Source organism: Salvelinus fontinalis, chromosome 24 (genome assembly GCF_029448725.1).
Source record: "Salvelinus fontinalis isolate EN_2023a chromosome 24, ASM2944872v1, whole genome shotgun sequence".
NCBI classification, from domain to species: Eukaryota; Metazoa; Chordata; class Actinopteri; order Salmoniformes; family Salmonidae; genus Salvelinus; species Salvelinus fontinalis.
The window spans coordinates 1,395,037-1,416,212 of record NC_074688.1 but is presented as its reverse complement, the minus strand read 5'-3'; the positions used below and the strand labels follow the sequence as shown (position 1 = coordinate 1,416,212).

The 21,176-nt window shown below is 42.8% G+C and overlaps 1 protein-coding gene across 1 annotated transcript in view; it reads left to right on the top strand.

Annotated features, from left to right (window-relative positions):
* The first annotated feature begins 10,681 nt into the window (after positions 1-10,681).
* The window catches only part of LOC129821727 (protein furry homolog), a 222,270-nt gene continuing 211,775 nt past the window's right edge, over positions 10,682-21,176 (top strand). Inside the window, exon 1 of the mRNA XM_055879325.1 lies at positions 10,682-10,790. The gene's annotated coding sequence lies outside the window, so the exon portion shown is untranslated. The remainder of the gene's footprint in view (positions 10,791-21,176) is intronic.

Here is a 21,176-nt window from a genome sequence, read left to right as displayed (position 1 = left end):
AAAACTCAACCTCAAGGGGAGGGTTTGGGTGGGCATCTGTCCATGGTGGCGGCTCCTGCTCCGGACGCTGTCCCCACACCACCATAGTCACTCCCCGCTTCCGTATCCCCCTCCCAATGACCACCCTCCAAATAAACCCACCTAAATTAAGGGGCATCACCGGGATAAGGGGCATCACCGGGATAAGGGGCAGCACCGGGATAAAGGGCAGCACCGGGATAAAGGGCAGCACCGGGATAAAGGGCAGCACCGGGATAAGGGGCAGCACCGGGATAAGGGACGGCAGCTCCGGACTGGCTGACGGCTCTGGCTGGTCATGGCTGGCTGACGGCTCTGGCTGGTCATGGCTGGCTGACGGCTCTGGCTGGTCATGGCTGGCTGACGGCTCTGGCTGGTCATGGCTGGCTGACGGCTCTGGCTGGTCATGGCTGGCTGACGGCTCTGGCTGGTCATGGCTGGCTGACGGCTCTGGCTGGTCATGGCTGGCTGACGGCTCTGGCTGGTCATGGCTGGCGGACGGCTCTGGCTGGTCATGGCTGGCGGACGGCTCTGGCTGGTCATGGCTGGCGGACGGCTCTGGCTGATCCTGGCTGGCGGACGGCTCTGGCTGATCCTGTCTGGCGGAAGGCTCTGGCTGCTCCTGTCTGGCGGAAGGCTCTGGCTGCTCCTGTCTGGCGGAAGGCTCTGGCTGCTCCTGTCTGGCGGAAGGCTCTGGCTGCTCCTGTCTGGCGGAAGGCTCTAGCGGCTCCTGTCTGGCGGAAGGCTCTAGCGGCTCCTGTCTGGCGGACGGCTCTAGCGGCTCCTGTCTGGCGGACGGCTCTGAAGGCTCATGGCAGACGGGCGGCTTTGCAGGCTCAGTACAGACGGGCGGCTTTGAAGGCTCAGTACAGACGGGCGGCTTTGAAGGCTCAGTACAGACGGGCGGCTTTGAAGGCTCAGTACAGACGGGCAGTTCATGCGGCGCTTGGCAAACGGACAGTTCAGACGGCGTTGGGCAGTTCAGGCGCCGTTGGGCAGACGGGCAGTTCAGACGGCGTTGGGCAGACGGGCAGTTCATGCGCCGCTGGGCAGACGGGCAGTTCAGGCGCCGCTGGGAAGACGGCAGACTCTGGCCGGCTGAGACGCACTGTAGGCCTGGTGCGTGGTACCGGAACTGGAGGTACCGGGCTAAGGACACGCACCATCAGGCTAGTGCGGGGAACAACAACAGGGCACACTGGACTCTCAAGGCGTACTATAGGCCTGGTGCGTGGTACCGGCACTGGTGGTACCAGGCTGAGGGCACGCACATCAGGGCGAGTACGGGGAGAAGGAACAGTGCGTACAGGACTCTGGAGACACACAGGAGGCTTGGTGCGTGGTGTAGGCACTGGTGGTACTGGACTGGAGACACGCACCATAGGGCTAGTGCGTGGAGGAGGAACAGGGCTCTGGAGACGCACAGGAAACCTGGTGCGTGGTGTAGGCACAGGTGGTACTGGGCTGGAGCGGGGAGGTGGCGCCGGAAATACCGGACCGTGCAGGCGTACTGGCTCCCTTGAGCACTGAGCCTGCCCAACCTTACCTGGTTGTATGCTCCCCGTCGCTCGACCAGTGCGGGGAGGTGGAATAACCCGCACCGGGCTATGTAGGCGAACCGGGGACACCATGCGTAAGGCTGGTGCCATGTAAGCCGGCCCGAAGAGACGCACTGGTGGCCAGATGCGTTGGGCCGGCTTCATGACATCCGGCTCAATCCTCAATCTGGCCCGGCCGATACGAGGAGCTGGTATGTACCGCACCGGGCTATGCACACGTACAGGAGACACCATGCGCTCTACTGCGTAACACGGTGTCTGCCCGTACTCTCGCTCTCCACTGTAAGTACAGGGAGTAGGCGCAGGTCTCCTACCTGACTTCGCCACACTCCCTTTTAGCCTCCCCCCAAGAAATTTTTGGGGTTTCTTTTCGGGTTTCCAGCCACGTCTCCTTGCTGCCTCCTCATACCACCGCTCCTGGGCTTTAGCTGCCTCCCTCTCTTCAAAAGAGCGGCGATATTCCCCTGTCTGAGCCCAGGGTCCTTTTCCGTCCAATATTTCTTCCCAAGTCCACGAGTCCTGGTTTTTTGGCCGCTGCTGCTGGTTCCTCTCACGCTGCTTGATCCTTGTTTGGTGGGTGGTTCTGTAACGAACGTCTACTTCGTCCTCCTCCTCAGACGAGGAGAGGCGAGAAGGATCAGAGGACCAATGCGCAGCGTGATAGTTTGACATACTGATTTATTTAAATGATAGACGAAACACGAAAACACTTTAACAAACTATCAAAACAAATAAACGATGTAGACAGACCTGGACTTGAGAACTTACAATAAACGAAGAACGCACGAACAGGAACAGACTACATGAAACACAAACGAAACAGTCCCGTGTGGTAGACATACAGACACGAGATACAACCACCCACAACAAACAATGTGAAACAACCTACCTATATATGGTTCTCAATCAGAGGAAAACGTCAACCACCTGCCTCTGATTGAGAGCCATACAAGGTCAATTAACACTGACACTTAACATAGAACAAACAACACAGACTGCCCAACCAGCTCACGTCCTGACCCACTAAACACAACTATACAAAAGGAAAACAAGGTCAGGAACGTGACAGTTATCCCCTGGATTTCTAACCCCTTGATGTTCTTGTTGGATCTAATTTTAATAGCTAGCATTTCAATGGCCATAATAAATAGATATGGAGACAACGGACAGCCTTGTTTTACTCTTCTTAAAAGCTCAATACTTTCTGAGAAGTAACCATTATTTACTATTTTACAGCTGGGTTTTCTGAACATAACTTTAACCCATTGTATAAGAGATTCACCAAAATGAAAGTAATCCAGGCATTTATATATACATTCTAGTCGTCCTTTTCAACTTTTCATATACATTCTAGTCAAACACCTTTTCAAGATCTGCTATGAAGACCAGGCCTGATATCTTCGATGTTTCATAATGTTCAATTGTCTCAAGTAACTGTCGTACATAATCTCCAATATATCGTCCATGTAAAAAACCTGTCTGATCAGGATGAACAATATCTGGTAAAACCTTTTTTATTCTATGTGCTATGCATTTCGCCAGGATTTTCACATCGCAACATTGAAGTGTTAGAGGCCTCCATTTTTTAAATGGACTGGATCTTTATACTTACCACCTGGGTCCTGTTTTAGTAGTAATGAAATCAGGCCACCTTGTTGAGTACCTGAAAGTATACCATTTGTATAAGAGTAATTAAAACATGCTAATAATGGATCTTTGAGTACATCAAAAAAGGTCTGATATACCTCTACTGGTATACCGTCAAGCCGTGGTGTTTTTCCAGACTGAATAGATTTTATAGCCTCAAAACGTTCCTCTTCTGTAAGTTGGCCTTCACACAGGTCTTTCTGTAAATTTGTTAATTTGACATTATTATTAGGAAATAAATCCTTACAGTTAGCATCATTCAGTGGAAATGGAGGAGACTGAAAATAAAAAATATGCTTAAAATATTTTGCTTCCTCTTTCAAAATATAATTTGGTGAATCATGGATAACTCCATCATTTGTAATGAGTTTCTGTAAATAATTTTTGATTGAATTTTTATGTTGAAGATTCAATAAATATTTTGTGCATTTTTCACAATTTTCCATCCAATTCGCTTTATTTTTTTAATACATTACACTTGATCGTTCTTGAATAAGTACCTCCAATTCTTTTTGTTTTTCTTCTAACCTATTTTGTGCCTCTATAGTACAGTTTCCATTACCATCTACCTGCTCTGTTACTTCCTCTATTTCCTTTATTAGTCTAATCTCTTTTGACCTAAACTGCTTTTTGTTTTTAATGAAGAGTATTGTATTGAATGGCCTCTAAAATTACATTTGAAAGTGTCCCATACAATAAGGGGATCTGCCCTGTACAAAAAAAGTTAATTATGAAATATTTTGTCTTAGTTAAGAACAAATTGTTATCCATTAGGCTTTGATTACATTTCCAATATCCCCGTCCATGTGAAAAATCTGTAAGCGTTATATGGAGGCCAATTAGATCCGATCGCATTCGGTCTCCTATTAAAACTTTTTTTAAACTTTTGATGCCAGGAAGAATGAGACTAGTGCCTTTTACTGAGGAGTGGCTTCCGTCTGGCCACTCTACCATAAAGGCCTGATTGGTGGAGTGGTGCAGTGACGGTTGTCCTTCTGGAAGGTTCTCCCATCTCCACAGAACTCTGGAGCTCTGTCAGAGTGACAATCGGGTTCTTAGTCACCTCCCTGACCAAGGCCTTTCTCCCCAGATTGCTCAGTTTGGCCGGGCAGCCAGCTCTTGTCATTATGGGGTATTGTGTGTAGAAAACATTTAATTTAATCCATTTTAGAATAAGGCTGTAATGTAACAAAATGTGGGAAAAGTGAAGGGGTCTGAATACTTTCCCGAATGCACTGTATTTTCCTGTCATATTACATCATTTATGCAGCAGCATACAATACATTTTTGGGCTCACCTTGTTGTGCTGTGCTCACTTGGCACGGCGGTGATTCTTGTGGGCTCTAGAAAGAGACCCGAGTCCCTGACTTGGAATTCCGAGTTCGATGACCGTTCAAAAGAAGTTGTCTTGAACTCACTGATGTCTGATATTTCCCAGTTCCGAGTTTCCAGTTCTTTTGAATGCGGCAGAAGTGATGCTGGCTTGACAGCATGGCCAATGTATTCAAACTTTAAATTAGATATGACAAAATTCGGCAGAAAAAGGTTGGTCCATTAAGAGCATTGGAATTTGGGCGCTCACTGAAGAGGCCTCCAGATATTCAACGCTTCAGAGGCTGTAAGTATAATAGGAATCAGACGGGACATTTCTGACTTTTCCTGGCATGTTTTAGCCAGGGACAATTACACTGAAGAAAAGGCTGACAGCTGATGAAGCTGAGAAGTATTTCTGTCTGTAATGAAGCCGTTTTGTGGGGGGAAACTAATTCTGATTGGCTGGGCCGGGCTCCCAGGGCCAACCATGGCTACACCCCTGCCCAGTCATGTGAAATCCATAGATTAGGGCCTCATTATATTTATTTATTTCAATTGACTGATTTCCTTATATGAACTGTAACCCAGTAAAATGTTTGAATTTGTTGAATGTTGTGTTTATATTCTTGCTGATGACCCATTAGCTGCTTTAAGACTTCCCTGTGAAAATGAAGGACATACTGTTATTCCATTGGAAACCATTTAGGTTATTAACATATAATTAAATGTTTAACAGATATATTTACATTGTTTGTGAGGCAAGGAAGCAAATATATATATTTTTAATGTGGACATTTTTGTTACAATACTATAGCAACCTTAGCTCAACACCTAATCAAGAGATACAAGAGGCATGGTTCAGCCATAACTTAAGAGGTAGTTATGTATCTCTTTGCTGGAAGTTTGAGGACATTATTTTTGCTATAATCATTCCAATTTTTTTAATTTTATTGTTGAGAAAAGTGAAGAGGGGTATCTGATAAACATTGAATTTAATTTGTATGGCCTTAACAGAAATGGAACCCCCCCCCCCAGATGATACAAGGAATAGTAGTAGTTCAGTGCATGACTGATCTGGCAGTCCCAGATAGGATTTATGTGATTTGTCAGTGAGAGACTGGATTGGTACAATAGCTCTACAATATAATCTTAGTGTCAGAAGTTGATAGTTATGTGGGGAGTTTCTCTTGAATATTTGAACCCTTGCGACGAAGAACCATTTATCTCCGTTTTGGAAGATGTTGGTGATATGACATATGACATAATTATATAGTCAATATGAATCATCCAATGTTTTGATACAGAACATAAATGTGCAACATATACAGTGGTTCTTCCTATAAAAGTTGCGTCATACTGCAGCACACCTTGCGGGCTGCCGCAGAATTCTATGGCACGTTATTTAAGTGTCAGCCATTGTTGCTATTAATGCTAGTTGGTGCTAGTTTGACCACCAGAGGGCATCTTTGAGAAGCATTTGACAGTCTTTAATACTGGCTATACTTGAGAATTTAAACTTTTTTTATAGAAATGTAGCTTCATTTATTTGATTAATATTATGGTGTTTCTATTCCAAGAAAAACGGAACCTTCAACGTGTGCAACGTGACTGGTCGGGAGTAGGCTACAGTACTAAGAGCAAAATAATCCTAACAATACCCTAACAGAGATTCAGTGAAAATAAAAATCTCATTGAGACCAGTCCCCATGCTTGTCTCAGAGGAGTACGAAACGGTGCTGAAATAGTTGACCACACGCAGGTAGGCTATTGCTTCAAATCCTTTTGCTTCTATCTTCAATATGCTTTAAATGCCACAATGTCACAAATAATTGAACACACACAATTCTTAAAACTCTGAGAAGGGTAATCGGAGCTGATCTGCACTGCATATTAAACTGACATTCTTATTGCTATATTCCACGCGTTACCATGTGTTTTTTGTCTCTCTCTCTCTCTCTCTCTCTCTCTCTCTCTCTCTCACACACACACGCACTTGCTGTCTTGACCTCTGAATGCTCGGCTATGAAATTTACTCCTTAGGTGCTGACCGGTTGCACCCTCTATAACCACTGTTTATAATATTTGACCCTGCTGGGTCTATGAATGTTTGACTGGCGACTTTAGTGAGAGGTCTAATGCTTTAATATTTAATAATTTCTGCCCTCCAAATTCATATTCATTATATAAATAGGCCCATGTGCACCTTGATATTGGGGGTGCGGGGAAAGGGGGAGCGGGGAAAGGGGGAGCGCTAAGCGGCTGTGCCTAATGGGGAAAGGGGGTGCGCCATGCCCCCGTGCCTAAGGGGAAAAGGGGTGCGCCATGCGGCCGTGTCTAACGGGGAAGGGGGGGGGCGCCATGCGGCCGTGTCTAACGGGGAAAGGGGGGGCGCCATGCGGCCGTGTCTAATGGAGAAAGGGGGGATGGAGCCGGTCGGGCGCAACCCAGGTGACATGGAGATGCTGGGATCCAAGTTCGGGAGAGAGCCGAAGCAGCCCACCCTCCCAACCCTCCCGGCCCAGAACCCCGCGCCGAGGGAAGGGAGAAGTGGAGGGCGTGGGCCCCCTACCCTACCCAGTCCTTAGAGAGTCATAGATACTCCTGTTTACCCGTGCTTCATTGGTCTGTTTCGCTTGATGGCCCTCCGACCTGCAACCGCTTTCTACAGTTATATACAGTTGAAGTCGGAAGTTTACATACACTTAGGTTGGAGTTATTAAAACTCGTTTACCAATCACTTCACACATTTCTTGTTAACAAACTATAGTTTTGGCAAGTCGGTTAGGACATCCTTGCCTTTAAACAGCTTGAAAATTCCAGAAAATTATGTCATGGCTTTATAAGCTTCTGATAGGCTGATTGACATCATTTGAGTCAATTGGAGGTGTACCTGTGGATGTATTTCAAGGACTACCTTCAAACTCAGTGCCTCTTTGCTTGACATCATGGGAAAATCAAAAGAAATCAGCCAAGACCTCAGAAAAAAAATTGTAGACCTTCACACATGTGGTTCATCCTTTGGAGCAATTTACAAACGCCTGAAGGTTCCACGTTCATCTGTACAGACAATAGTACGCAAGTATAAACACCATGGGACCACGCAGCCGTCATACTGCTCAGGAAGGAGACGCGTTCTGTCTCCTAGAGATGCCACCTAAAGACTCTCAGACCATGAGAAACAAGATTCTCTGGTCTGATGAAACCAAGATTGAACTCTTTGGCCTGAATGCCAAGCGTCACGTCTGGAGGAAACCTGGCACAATCTCTATGGTGGTGGCAGCATCATGTTGTGGGAATGTTTTTCAGTGGCAGGGACTGGGAGACTAGTCAGGATCGAGGGAAAGATGAACAGAGCAAAGTAGAAAGAGATCCTTAGTGAAAACCTGCTCCAGAGTACTCAGGACCTCAGACTGGGGGCGAAGGTTCACCTTCCAACAGGACAACGACCCTAAGCACACAGCCAAGACAATCTATGAGTGGCTTCGGGACAAGTCTCTGGATGTCGTTGAGTGGCCCAGCCAGAGCCCGGATCTAATATTTCCAGAGAGACCTGAAAATAGCTGTGCAGCGACGCTCCCAATCCAACCTGACAGAGCTTGAGAGGACCTTCAGAGAAGAATGGGAGAAACTCCCCAAATACAGGTGTGCTAAGCTTGTAGTGTCATACCCAAGAATACTCAAGGCTATAATCGCTGCCAAAAGTGCTTCAACAAAGTACTGAGTAAAGGGTCTGAATATTTATGTCAATTTGATATTTCAGTTTTATATTTTTTCAAAATTAGCAAACATGTCTAAAAACCTGTTTTTGCCCTGTCGTTATGGGATATTGTGTATAGATTGATGAGGGAGAAAAACAAGTTAAAAAAGTGGCTGCTAAATGGCATATATTAATAACAGCATCATTCACAGATAAATTAGCATCTTAAAAGGTACAATCTGCAGTATTTACAGCTGTTCATGGACAGTTCAATATACAGTGGGGAGAACAAGTATTTGACACACTGCCGATTTTGCAGGTTTTCCTACTTACAAAGCATGTAGAGGTCTGTCATTTTTATCATAGGTACCCTTCAACTGTGAGAGACGAAATCTAAAACAAAAATCCAGAAAATCACATTGTATGATTTTTAAGTAATTAATTTGCATTTTATTGCATGACATAAGTATTTGATAACCTACCAACCAGTAAGAATTCCGGCTCTCACAGACCTGTTAGTTTTTCTTTAAGAAGCCCTCCTGTTCTCCACTCATTACCTGTATTAACTGCACCTGTTTGAACTCGTTACCTGTATAAAAGACACCTGTCCACACACTCAATCAAACAGACTCCAACCTCTCCACAATGGCCAAGACCAGAGAGCTGTGTAAGGACATCAGGGATAAAATTGTAGACCTGCACAAGGCTGGGATGGGCTACAGGACAATAGGCAAGCAGCTTGGTGAAAAGGCAACAACTGTTGGCGCAATTATTAGAAAATGGAAGAAGTTCAAGATGACGGTCAATCACCCTCGGTCTGGGGCTCCATGCAAGATCTCACCTCGTGGGGCATCAATGATCATGAGGAAGGTGAGGGATCAGCCCAGAACTACACGGCAGGACCTGGTCAATGACCTGAAGAGAGCTGGGACCACAGTCTCAAAGAAAACCCTTAGTAACACACTACGCCGTCATGGATTAAAATTCTGCAGCGCACGCAAGGTCCCCCTGCTCAAGCCAGCGCATGTCCAGGCCCGTCTGAAGTTTGCCAATGACCATCTGGATGATCCAGAGGAGGAATGGGAGAAGGTCATGTGGTCTGATGAGACAAAAATAGAGCTTTTTGGTCTGAACTCCACTCGCCGTGTTTGGAGGAAGAAGAAGGATGAGTACAACCTCAAGAACACCATCCCAACCGTGAAGCGTGGAGGTGGAAACATCATTCTTTGGGGATGCTTTTATGCAAAGGGGACAGGACGACTGCACTGTATTGAGGGGAGGATGGATGGGGCCATGTATCGCGAGATCTTGGCCAACAACCTCCTTCCCTCAGTAAGAGCATTGAAGATGGGTCGTGGCTGGGTCTTCCAGCATGACAACGACCCGAAACACACAGCCAGGGCAACTAAGTAGTGGCTTCGTAAGAAGCATCTCAAGGTCCTGGAGCGGCCTAGCCAGTCTCCAGACCTGAACCCAATAGAAAATCTTTGGAGGGAGCTGAAAGTCCGTATTGTCCAGCGACAGCCCCGAAAACTGAAGGATCTGGAGAAGGTCTGTATGGAGGAGTGGGCCAAAATCCCTGCTGCAGTGTGTGCAAACCTGGTCAAGAACTACAGGAAACGTATGATCTCTGTAATTGCAAATAAAGGTTTCTGTACCAAATATTAATTTCTGCTTTTCTGATGTATCAAATACTTATGTCATGCAATAAAATGCAAACGAATTACTTAAAATCATACAATGTGATTTTCTGGATTTTTGTTTTAGATTTCTTCTCTCACAGTTGAAGTGTACCTATGATAAAAAATTACAGACCTCTACATGCTTTGTAAGTAGGAAAACCTGCAAAATCGGCAGTGTTTCAAATACTTGTTCTCCCCACTGTACATTATCCTTGATATATGAATAATACATCATTATTAATTATTCTTGAAGAGGTCTTGGTGCAGGCAGACCTTCCCCATTGCAAAACAGAAAACACAGAATCTGTTAGTCTACAGGAGTTACTGGTCTGGAGTAGAAGGTAGGTACAGTCATAAAATAATATTGCAACGCATGGCCAATTTCTCCTGATTTTTTCCATAATCTTTTCCATGTTTCAGTTTACAAATCTAACTCTTTAAGTTAAGGCACATCAGCAGTCATATTGTCACAAAGTATTTTCTGGAAAAGGTAAGTGATCATGCTTTTAAATATTTGGGCTGCTATTCTCTGATTCCAGGTACCCTCTCCTGCCATTGTGCCCTTGAGCAAGGCACTTGACCCCTTAAAAACGGCACCCCATACAGGTGACCGACGGCGACTGCTCTATTCTATTCTATAATATTCTATTCTCCAGAAACAAACTTCTGCTGTTCATTATTCATCATCACTTCTCTCGATGAGTCTGTGGTTGCTAGGGGTGGAACCTGTCTCTGTGCTTTAATAGTGCAGGGAGCAGTGTCGATGGAGAAGGCATCTGAGAGAGAGAGCGAGCGAGCAAGTGCAGTTCGACAACATGTTTGGCAAGGAGATGGACTAAGAACAGAACCAATGAGCACCTGAAACAGTTACAGGTATTTAACATTCTTTCATAAGCACATTTCTTTATGTACGACATTATCCTTTAGACCATTGTTTTTTAAAGGATATTTTTGGGGTAAAAAATACTAAAATCGCTAGGAATTCTGCAAAAATGTGTTTAATTCAGGAAATCTGTGTTCAGGTATTCCCACAAATAAAAATGAGACATATCCCACGGGCACAGACGTCAGTTCGATGCCTATTCCACGTAGGTTTAATGTAATTTCATTGAAACGATGCGGAAACAACGTTGAATCAAGCAGTGCCCAGTGGGATGTGACTGTGTCTCAATGTAATCAAGGTATGAAATGGTTCCTATTTTTAAATACAATCTCTTTTTGGGCTTACTTGCCCCCGAACATTCGCTCCGTCAAAAATCGAGTTACTTACCCCTGCTTTATACAGTCAGTCATATGATACCGCATGGAAATAGACACAAGATAAATTATTCAAGCTCCTGCAGAACACAAGATTACATAAGGACTTAGTTTATTGTACTTTATCGATATGAGAACCAACAGAAAAAACCTTTGAGTAGAAGTTTGTCTAATGGGGATGAGATGATATTGGTTATGTTGAAATGCTTGCATTATTAATTTGTCATTGCGCATAACACATTATTTTAACCCATTTGAAGCAAATGCTTGAAGTGGGCGATGTTGGCAAGGACTTTTAAACAGCAAGCGCGTGGGTGTTTGGTTTTCTTTCAACGTGCTCCAACAATGTTGCTTTCGGTGGAGCGTTGGGGTATTTTAGTTAGGATATTCTTTGCCATGATTGTAGGGCTGGTTGACAGTCTGCAGTACAGTATATGCCATCAATAAGGATGCTATTACTTGCTTTTCCTCTTCAATAGACGTCAACCTATTTTGATTATTTATTTAAGAATCTATTTGCATGTGGCAACAACATTTGTTTCATGCTTTTACAAATTACAAAGCGCTTAGTTGTAGGCCTAGTCTGTAAAATATTTGACATCAAATAAGCAATAAGGCTGGGGGTGTGGTATGGCCAATATACCACAGTTAAAGGACTCTTCACACTCTATGCAAACAGAGATGGTCCGTGTAGGCCACACTTTACGCAAATTACTCAAACGCAGCATAATTCTTATGTGGTTCTACATACTTTTGTTCGGCAAACATTTTTGGAACGGACCGTACAAGACGCTCTGTTTGCATAGGGTGTGTAGAGCCCTTAATGTAAGGATACAATCCTTTTTTCCAATTTTCACCTAAAATGACATGCCCAAATCTAACTGCCTGTAGCTCAGGACCTGAAGCAAGGATGTGCATATTCTTGATACCATTTGAAAGGAAATACTTTTAAGTTTGTAGAAATGTGAAATGAATGTAGAATAATATAACACATTAGATCTGGTAAAATATGCTTTTTTTGTATTGTACCATCTTTGAAATGCAAGAGAAAGGCCTTAATGTATTATTCCAGCCCAGGTGCAATTCAGATTTAGGCCACTAGATGGCAGCAGTGTATGTGCAATGTTTTTAGACTGATCTGTTCAAAATGTTGTATCAAGACTGCCCAAATGTGCCTAATTGGTTTATCAATACATTTTCAAGTTCATAATTGTGTGCACTCCTCAAACAATAGTATGGTATTCTTTCACTGTAATAGCTACTGTAAATTGGACAGTGCAGTTAGATTAACAAGAATTTAAGCTTTCTGCCCATATCAGGTATGACTATATCCTGGGAATTGTCATGTTCTTTACAACCTCATGCTAATCACATTAGCCTATGTTAGTTTAACCGTCCCATGGGGGGGACACTGATCCCGTAGAGGTTTAAACCTAAGAGCTGTTACGCACGATGCAATGCGGAATGCCTGGAAACAGCCCTTAGACGTGGTATATTTGCCATATACCACAAACCCCTGAGGTGCCTTATTGCTATAATAAACAGGTTATCAACGTACTTAGAACAGTAAACAAGTAGTTTTGCTTCATACGACCCAGTTTATAATAAGCTATATTTTCTGACTACAATCAACTTTTTAACTTAAAGCAGGTGCATTGACTACAATGTAGGCTATATCTTACACACACACACACACACACACACACACACACAGATTGGATTTGCATAAAGTCATACACGTATTTCTTTTCACCCAACTTTCAACCTAAATCCAATGACAGCTTATTTACTTATTATTATTTCATGTTCAATTCACATTAGTTGACAACTCAACCAAATGTAAATCAAAACTAGACGTTGAACTAACGTCTGTGCCCAGTGGGTAATGCTTTCCATCCAGCAGCAAGATTTTCAAATTCTCACATTTGACTTTCTTTATTTAAGAACTGGCATGGTGTAACCTATTTTGATGTCTTGAAATTTGAACACAAACATTTTTAAATGTCGTTTTACGATAAGATGTTTGCATAATTGATATCCTGATCCATTTAGGAAACTTCAGTTGGTGGTTGAAACGGTTTCTTTTAGACTATGAGAAGAAACAACACCGTAGCCCATGCCCCCTACAGCCTTGTGTAGATCATAAAATATTGCGTATGTATAAAAATAAAGTAGGAGACCCTCCTTTCCATTTGGAAGGCTGTATGGAATATTAGCCATATTGCTTACACATACTGTATCCAGTTCTCCTAAATCTACAGAAGTGTCTAGGGGGTAGGGGCTAGGGAGTGTTTATGGACAATGACTGCCTTGCCAAAATACCCTCAAGCCCTTACCTGTAAAAAAGGGTGAAATAAATAGTGTGCTATATTGTTCAGAGCCTCTGAAACCTATTCAATCCATCAATCCATAATGACCTTAGGTGTCACTTGATATGGCTGTTGCCCACTGGTGTCCGTAGGTCGACTGTCCAATTTAATCCAACAGGTGATTTCCCTTTCCTTTCCAAAATGGAAGACAGTAGCTGTGTTCGAATACCCATACTAACATACTGTATACTACATTCTTAATGAGTATATACTACATACTATTAGTTCATTTTAGTATACTGTAAATGAACAGTAGTATGCTTTCAGTTGAGCGTACTAGCGCTTCGCCTGTCTACCGGAAGTTGATGCTGTTGCTATGCAACTTCTTGCTAGCTTGTTAGCATAACAAATTACTAGCTAGACTTCGGGTGTGTTTGTAAATTCACTCTGGAGTGCCAGAGAGGGCTAGGAGTGCGCTCCGGGAATTCGCAAATTTAGAGGGTTGTCAGATTGTCTGTTTGTAAATTCAGAGCATTTCGCTCCCGGAGCGTTCAGAGCCCACACTGGACGCTCTGGCCGAGGAGTAGGTTTGATCTGAGCATTTTTACCTCACAATAGCAGTCAAGCAACCAAGCTAACTGGCTAGCTACTTCCAGACACAAATGAGAGAACACCTCACTCTGAACATTTTACTTACCCTAGCAGAGCTGGTTAGGCAGTTTTCATGTTATCCAGAGTGTTGGTGACTGTGCTGCTGGTAACAATTTAATTATGCTTTTTTTGCCAACGTTTACTTCACCGGCCACATTCAACGGGTGTTGAGCGTTCGTAAATTCATCAGTTTATTCTGTGCACTTGCTCAGTCAGACGAGAGTGCTCTGAAATTGGAGTAGATAGTCAGAGAAAATGTATGAACACACCCTAACCACTATACTACTTAGCTAAGCTATGAATGACGTGAATAATCATGTCAATAAACGTTGGGTAGTTAGTTAGATAGCATAAAGTAAATATACTGGCAAGTTTGATGTATTAGTAACCAACTAACGTTACAGTAGGTAGCTAACATACCCGGTACAAACTCCTGTAATGATATGCTATGCGGTTCGTAAGAATAACGTAGCTAACAAATTGTCAGCCAACATAATCTGTAACGTAATTTATTTGAAAAGTCATTACTGAATTACTTTGCTCAATTTTTTTTTAACATTTGTCCTAATTAGTTGTAGCAACGAATTTGTATCCGCTCTCGTCAGACTTCAGCTGCATATTTTCCGCCATTTTCTTCAAATCTGAAAATGTTGTGAAGCCACACCCATTTTCTGAAGAATTGCAGCATGGCCCTAAAAGTACGGAAATATTGTCCTCTGCGTGTATACTTCGTATTTTGTCGAATGTAGTACGACATCCGGGAACTTTTGACACACTAACTATATCCACACTATGGCTAATAAGCATACTACATACTCAATTTACGTCCCAAATAGTACGGTTAGTGCGGTTAGTATGAGTATTCGAACACAGCTAGTGAGTGCTTGTTAACCATATCAATACTCAATACAAATCAAAACAGTAACCTGACTGTAACTAGATAGGCGGATCATGCTGCTCGGTGGCGAGGGCTGAGATTATGTTGTCATCTCAATTGCCTAAAGTGTCTCCCTCCCCTCAATAATTTCAATTAGATTCCTCTGTACGTATCCTTTGATGGGCGTATCTCAATAGTCTAAAGTTGCTTCCTCATCTCCTTGTCTCCTTTCCTGCACTGGTGTAAATGTTCTGGACAGGTGAGAGCAAGGTCCTCTTGGTAGGCTTCAAACATATTTACAGTACCAGTCAAAGGTTTGGACACACCTACTCATTCAAGGGTTTTTCTTTATTTTTACTGACAGCTTTGCACACTCTTGGCATTCTCTCAACCAGCTTCATGAGGTAGTCACCTGGAATGCATTTAAATTAACAGGTGGAATTTGTGGAATTTCTTTCTTTCTTAATACGTTTGAGCCAATCAGTTGTGTTGTGACAAGGTAAAGGTGGTAGGCCTATTTGGTAAAAGACCAAGTCCATATTATGGCAAGAACAGCTCAAATAAGCAAAGAGAAATGACAGTCCATCATTACTTTAAGACATGAATGTCAGTCAATGCGGAACATTTCAAGAACTTAGAAAGTTTCAAGAAGTGCAGTCACAAAAACCATCAAGCGCTATGATGAAACTGGCTCTCATGAGGACCGCCACAGGAATGGATGACCCAGAGTTACCTCTGCTGCAGAGGATACGTTTATTAGAGTTACCAGCCTCAGAAATTGCAGCCCAAATAAATGCTTCACAGCGTTCAAGTAACAGACACATCTCAACAAAAGAAGACTGTGTGAATCAGGCCTTCATGGTCGAAAAACTAATACTAAAGGACACCAATAATAAGAAGAGACTTGCTTGGGCCAAGAAACACGAGCAATGGACATTAGACCGTTGGAAATATGTCCTTTGGGCCCTTTGTGTCCAAATTTGAGATTTTTCGTTCCAACCGCCCCGTCTTTGCGAGACGCAGAGTAGGTGAACGGATGATCTCCGCATGTGTGGTTCCCACTGTGAAGCATGGAGGAGGAGGTAGCTTGGCTACCATAGAATTCCACAGCGATACACCATCACATCTGGTTTCGGCTTAGTGGGACTATCATTTGTTTTTCAACAGGACAATGACCCAAAACACACCTCCAGGCTGTGTAAGGAGAGTGATGGAGTGCTACATCAGATGACCTGCCTCCATAATGACCCGACCTCAACCCAACTGAGATGGTTTGGGATGAGTCGGACAGCAGAGTGAATGCAAAAGCAGCCAACAAGTGCTCAGCATATGTGGGAACTCCTTCAAGACTGTTGAAAAAGCATTCCTCATGAAGCTGGTTGAGAGAATGCCAAGAGTGTGCAAAGCTGTCATCAAGGCAAAGGGTGGCTACTTTGAAAAATCTAAAATATATTTTGATTTGTTTAACACTTTTTTGTTACCACAGTTGAAGTCAGAAGTTTACATACACTTAGGTTGGAGTCATTAAAACTCATTTTTCAACCACTCCACAAATTTCTTGTTAACAAACTATAGTTTTGGCAAGTCCGAAAGGACATCTACATGGTGCATGACACAATTAATTTTTCCAACAATTGTTTACAGACAGATTATTTCACTTAATCACAATTCCAGTGGGTCAGAAGTTTGCATACACGAAGTTGGCTGTGCCTTTTAAACAGCTTGGAAAATTCCAGAAAATGATGTCATGCCTTTAGAAGCTTCTGATAATTGACGTAATTTTAGTCAATTAGAAGTGTACCTGTGGATGTATTTCAAGGCCTACCTTCAAACTCAGTGCCTCTGCTTGACATCAAGGGAAAATAAAAAGAAATCAGCCAAGACCTCAGAAAATAGTAGACCTCCACGTGTCTGGTTCATCCTTGGGAGCAATATCCAAACACCTGAAGGTACCACATTCATCTGTACAAACAATAGTATGCAAGTATAAACACCATGGGACCATGCAGCCGTCATACCGCTCAGGAAGGAGACACATTCTGTCTCCTAGAGATTAAAGTACTTTGGTGATCAATCCCAGAACAACAGCAAAGGCCCTTGTGAAGATGCTGGAGAAAACGGGTACAAAATGATCTATATCCACAGTAAAACGAGTCCTATATCGACATAACCTGAAAGGCCGCAGGGCAAGGAAGAAGCCACTGCTCCAAAACTGGCATAAAAAAGCCAGACTACGGATTGCAACTGCACATGGGGACAAAGATTGTACTTTTTGGAGAAATGTCCTCTGGTCTGATGAAACAAAAATAGAACTGTTTGGCCATAATGACCATCGTTATGTTTGGAGGAAAAAGGAGGAGGCTTTACAAGCCGAAGAACACCATCCCATCCATGAAGCACGGGGCTGGCAGCATCATGTTGTGGGGGTGCTTTGCTGCAGGAGGGACTGGTGCACTTCACAAAATAGATGGCATCATGAGGAAAGGAAAATTATGTGGATATATTGAAGCAACATCTCAAGACATCAATCAGGAAGTTAAAGCTTGGTCGCAAATGGGTCTTCCAAATGAACAATGACCCCAAGCATACTTCCAAAGTTTTGGCAAAATGGCTTAAGGACAACAAAGTCAAGGTATTGGAGTGGCCATCACAAAGCCCTGACCTCAATTCTATAGAAAGTACTGAAAAAGTGTGTGCGAGCAAGGAGGCCTACAAACCTGACTCAGTTACACCAGCTCTGTCAGGAGGAATAGTCCAAAATTCACCCAACTTATTGTGGGAAACTTGTGGAAGGCTACCCGAAACGTTTGACCCAAGTTAAACAATTTAAAGGCAATGCTACCAAATATTAATGGAGTGCATGTAAACTTCTGACCCACTGGGAATGTGATGAAAGAAATAAAAGCTGAAATAAATCATTCTCTACTATTTTTCTGAAATTTCACATTCTTAAAATAAAGTGGTGATCTTAACTGACCTAAAGACAGGGAATTTTTACTAGGATTAAATCTCAGGAATTGTGAAAAACTGAGTTTAAATATCTTTGGCTGAGGTGTCTTTGGCTAAGGTGTATGTAAACTGTATATGATTCCATATGTGTTATTTCACAGTTTGGATGTCTAAACTATTTTTCTACAATGTAGAAAATAGAAAAACCTTGGAATGTGAAGAGAGTAGTACACAGCATTGTGCCAGATCTTCAGTTTCTTGGCCATTTCTCGCATGGAATACCCTTAATTTCTCAGAACAAGTATAGAGTTGTTGTTTTTTTTTTGTTTCTGGCCATTTTGAGCCTGTAATCGAACCCACAAATGCTGATGCTCCAGATATTCAACTTGTCTAAAGAAAGCCAGGTTTATTGCTTCTTTAATTAGCACAACAATTTTCAGCTGTGCTAACAATTACAAAAGGTTTTTCTAATGATCAATTAGCCTTTTAAAATTATAAACTTGGATTAGCTAACACAACGTGCCGTTGGAACACAGGAGTGATGGTTGCTGATAATGGGCCTCTATACGACTATAGACATTCCATAAAAAATCAACCGTTTCCAGCTACAATCGTCATTTACAACATTAACAATGTCTACACTGTATTTCTGATCAATTTGATGTTATTTTAATGGGCAAAAAATTTGCTTTTCTTTCAAAGGACATTTCCATGTGACCCCAAACGTGTGATCGGTAGTGTACATACATACATACACATATAAATACATACATACACACACACATAAATACAAACATATACACATACATACATACATGCATATAAATACATACATATATATATACACACATCTTTAAAAAAAATGTTTTTTCCTTAATTACTTTCTAACCCTACCACCCCTTCCTTAAACTAGTGACTGGTACTGTAGATAAAGATCTTGATTTTTCACATTAATAAAGGAAAGGAGATTAGGAGAGGAAGCCACTTTTCACTATTGAGATGCAGCCACAGTGTCTAGTGTGTGAAGCCCCTGGCTGATAATAGATAGGTAGCATCGGGACAGGTGGACAGGTGTGCTGTGAGGGCCTCTATGCAGCCAGTGAATGGTACTATTGTCTGATAACCCTGCTGAGAGAGAACATTGCCAGGGAGTAGGGAACAATCTGTTTAATAATTACTTGCTTCATCTTGGGTAAGGCCTGTTTCAGTGATCAGCTGTGCCCAGTGTTTGTTTAATAGTTATTGGTTTTCCTTGTAGCCTAGTTGCAAGGCTATCATGTTAGGAAAGTAAATGCTACTGTGAAGTATTTTTTATATTTTTTAAATGTAACCTTTGTTTAACTGTGTATGACAAGTATACTGTACATAAGCAGGTATAACAGTCCAATCGGTAATATCAGCCATACGGTCAGTCAGTCAGTTAGTTAATCAGTGAGTTTGTCTGTCCGTTCATTTGTTCGTTCATTCACTCGTTCGTTCATGATACTAGTGCTGTTGGTGTGTGCTTTGGAGAGCAGGTGGGCCAGTGGGAGGAGGGAATGGATGTTTCTAGAGCCCCAGGTGAAGTGTCCCCCATCCTAACCTTAAGCATTGGTGCGGGAAATGCTAAACCGACTCAAAATCAGCGTGTAGGGGCAACTTCAACCTACTCCATTTCTAGACGGCATGTGAGTTCATAAGGTCATGGTTTACCAATTTGGGCAGGTAAAACGAGAGTCTTGATGAGCCGCTTTCCTATTAGCTTGTCATCATGGAATGTCTGTTGTCTTGCATGCGTCACATTCCCCAAGTCCTCCTTTGAAAAACCACTGGAGCAACAGATTAACCAAGACATTCTACATCCAGTAGGAGTCCAGTCATGATCCTGTGTGGCTCAGTTGGTAAGACTGTGTAGGACTAGTTGTGGGGATTTCCCACAGGGATCACAAATACATACTCAAAATATACGCACTGAAAATCTAAGCACTCACTATAGGTCACTTTGAAATATGTTAAAGTGTCTTCTAAATGGCGTACATTAGACATGTTAGTCTCATTAACTTTACCCAATGGTATCTAATGACAAACTTGATATTTCAAATGGGATTACAATGGGACAGTTAGTGTGTCATTTTGTCGACTGCTTTGCGCTGACTGGATGTTTTGTGTTTGTCGCACCATTCTCTGTGAAGTTAGTTGACCTTATATGAGCTTGTACTAACATTAGCTCGATATCAATTATTCACCAGGCTAGCTGCTTGTGCTACTGCTGCTCCCCATGGAAACAGCTTGAACAGGGCTTTATGTGTCTGAAGGAGTTGGTTTCGCTGACCATACTAAAGCGTGCTCTGTTTTGCCATTCTGTCAGAGCCACTCTGTCAGAGAGAAATTGTTGTGTTGTCTGTCTGGCATTATATATTACACTTCATTTGTACACTAGAGTGCACTACAATTTGGGTCATGGGTCACTGGTGACATACAGTGCATTTGGAAAGTATTCAGACCCCTTGACTTTTTCCACATTTTGTTATGTTACAGCTTTATTCTAAAATGGATTCCATCGTTTTTTCCCCCTCCATTTTCACACAATACCCCATAATGACAAAGCAAAAACAGGTTTTTAAAAATGATTGCAAATATATTAAAAATAAAAAACTGAAATATCTCATTTACATAAGTATTCAGGCCCTTTACTCAGTACTTTGTGAAGAACCTTTGGCAGCAATTACAGCCTTGAGTCTTCTTGGGTATGACGCTACAAGCTTGGCACACCTGTATTTGGGGAGTTTTTCCCATTCTTCTCTGCAGATCATCTCAAACTCTGTCAGGTTGGATGGGGAGAGTCGCTGCACAGCTCATTTCAGGTCTCTCCAGAGATGTTCGGTTTTGTTCAGTCCGTGCTCTGACGTGCCATTCAAGTACATTGAGACTTGTCCCGAAGCCACCCCTGTGTTGTTTTGGGGACCAGATCATCTTGTTTCTCATGGTCTGAGAGTCCTTTAGGTGCCTTTTAGCCAACTCTAAGCGGGCTTTCATGTGCCTTTTACTTAGGAGTGGCTTCCGTCTGGCCACTATACCATAAAGGCCTGGTTGGTGGAGTGCCACAGAGATGGTTGTCCTTCTCTGTACCACACGTGGACTCCAATCAAGTTGTAGAAACATCTCAAGGATGACCAATGGAAACAGGATGCACCTGAGCTCAATTTCAAGTCTCATAGTAAATAAAGGGTCTGAATA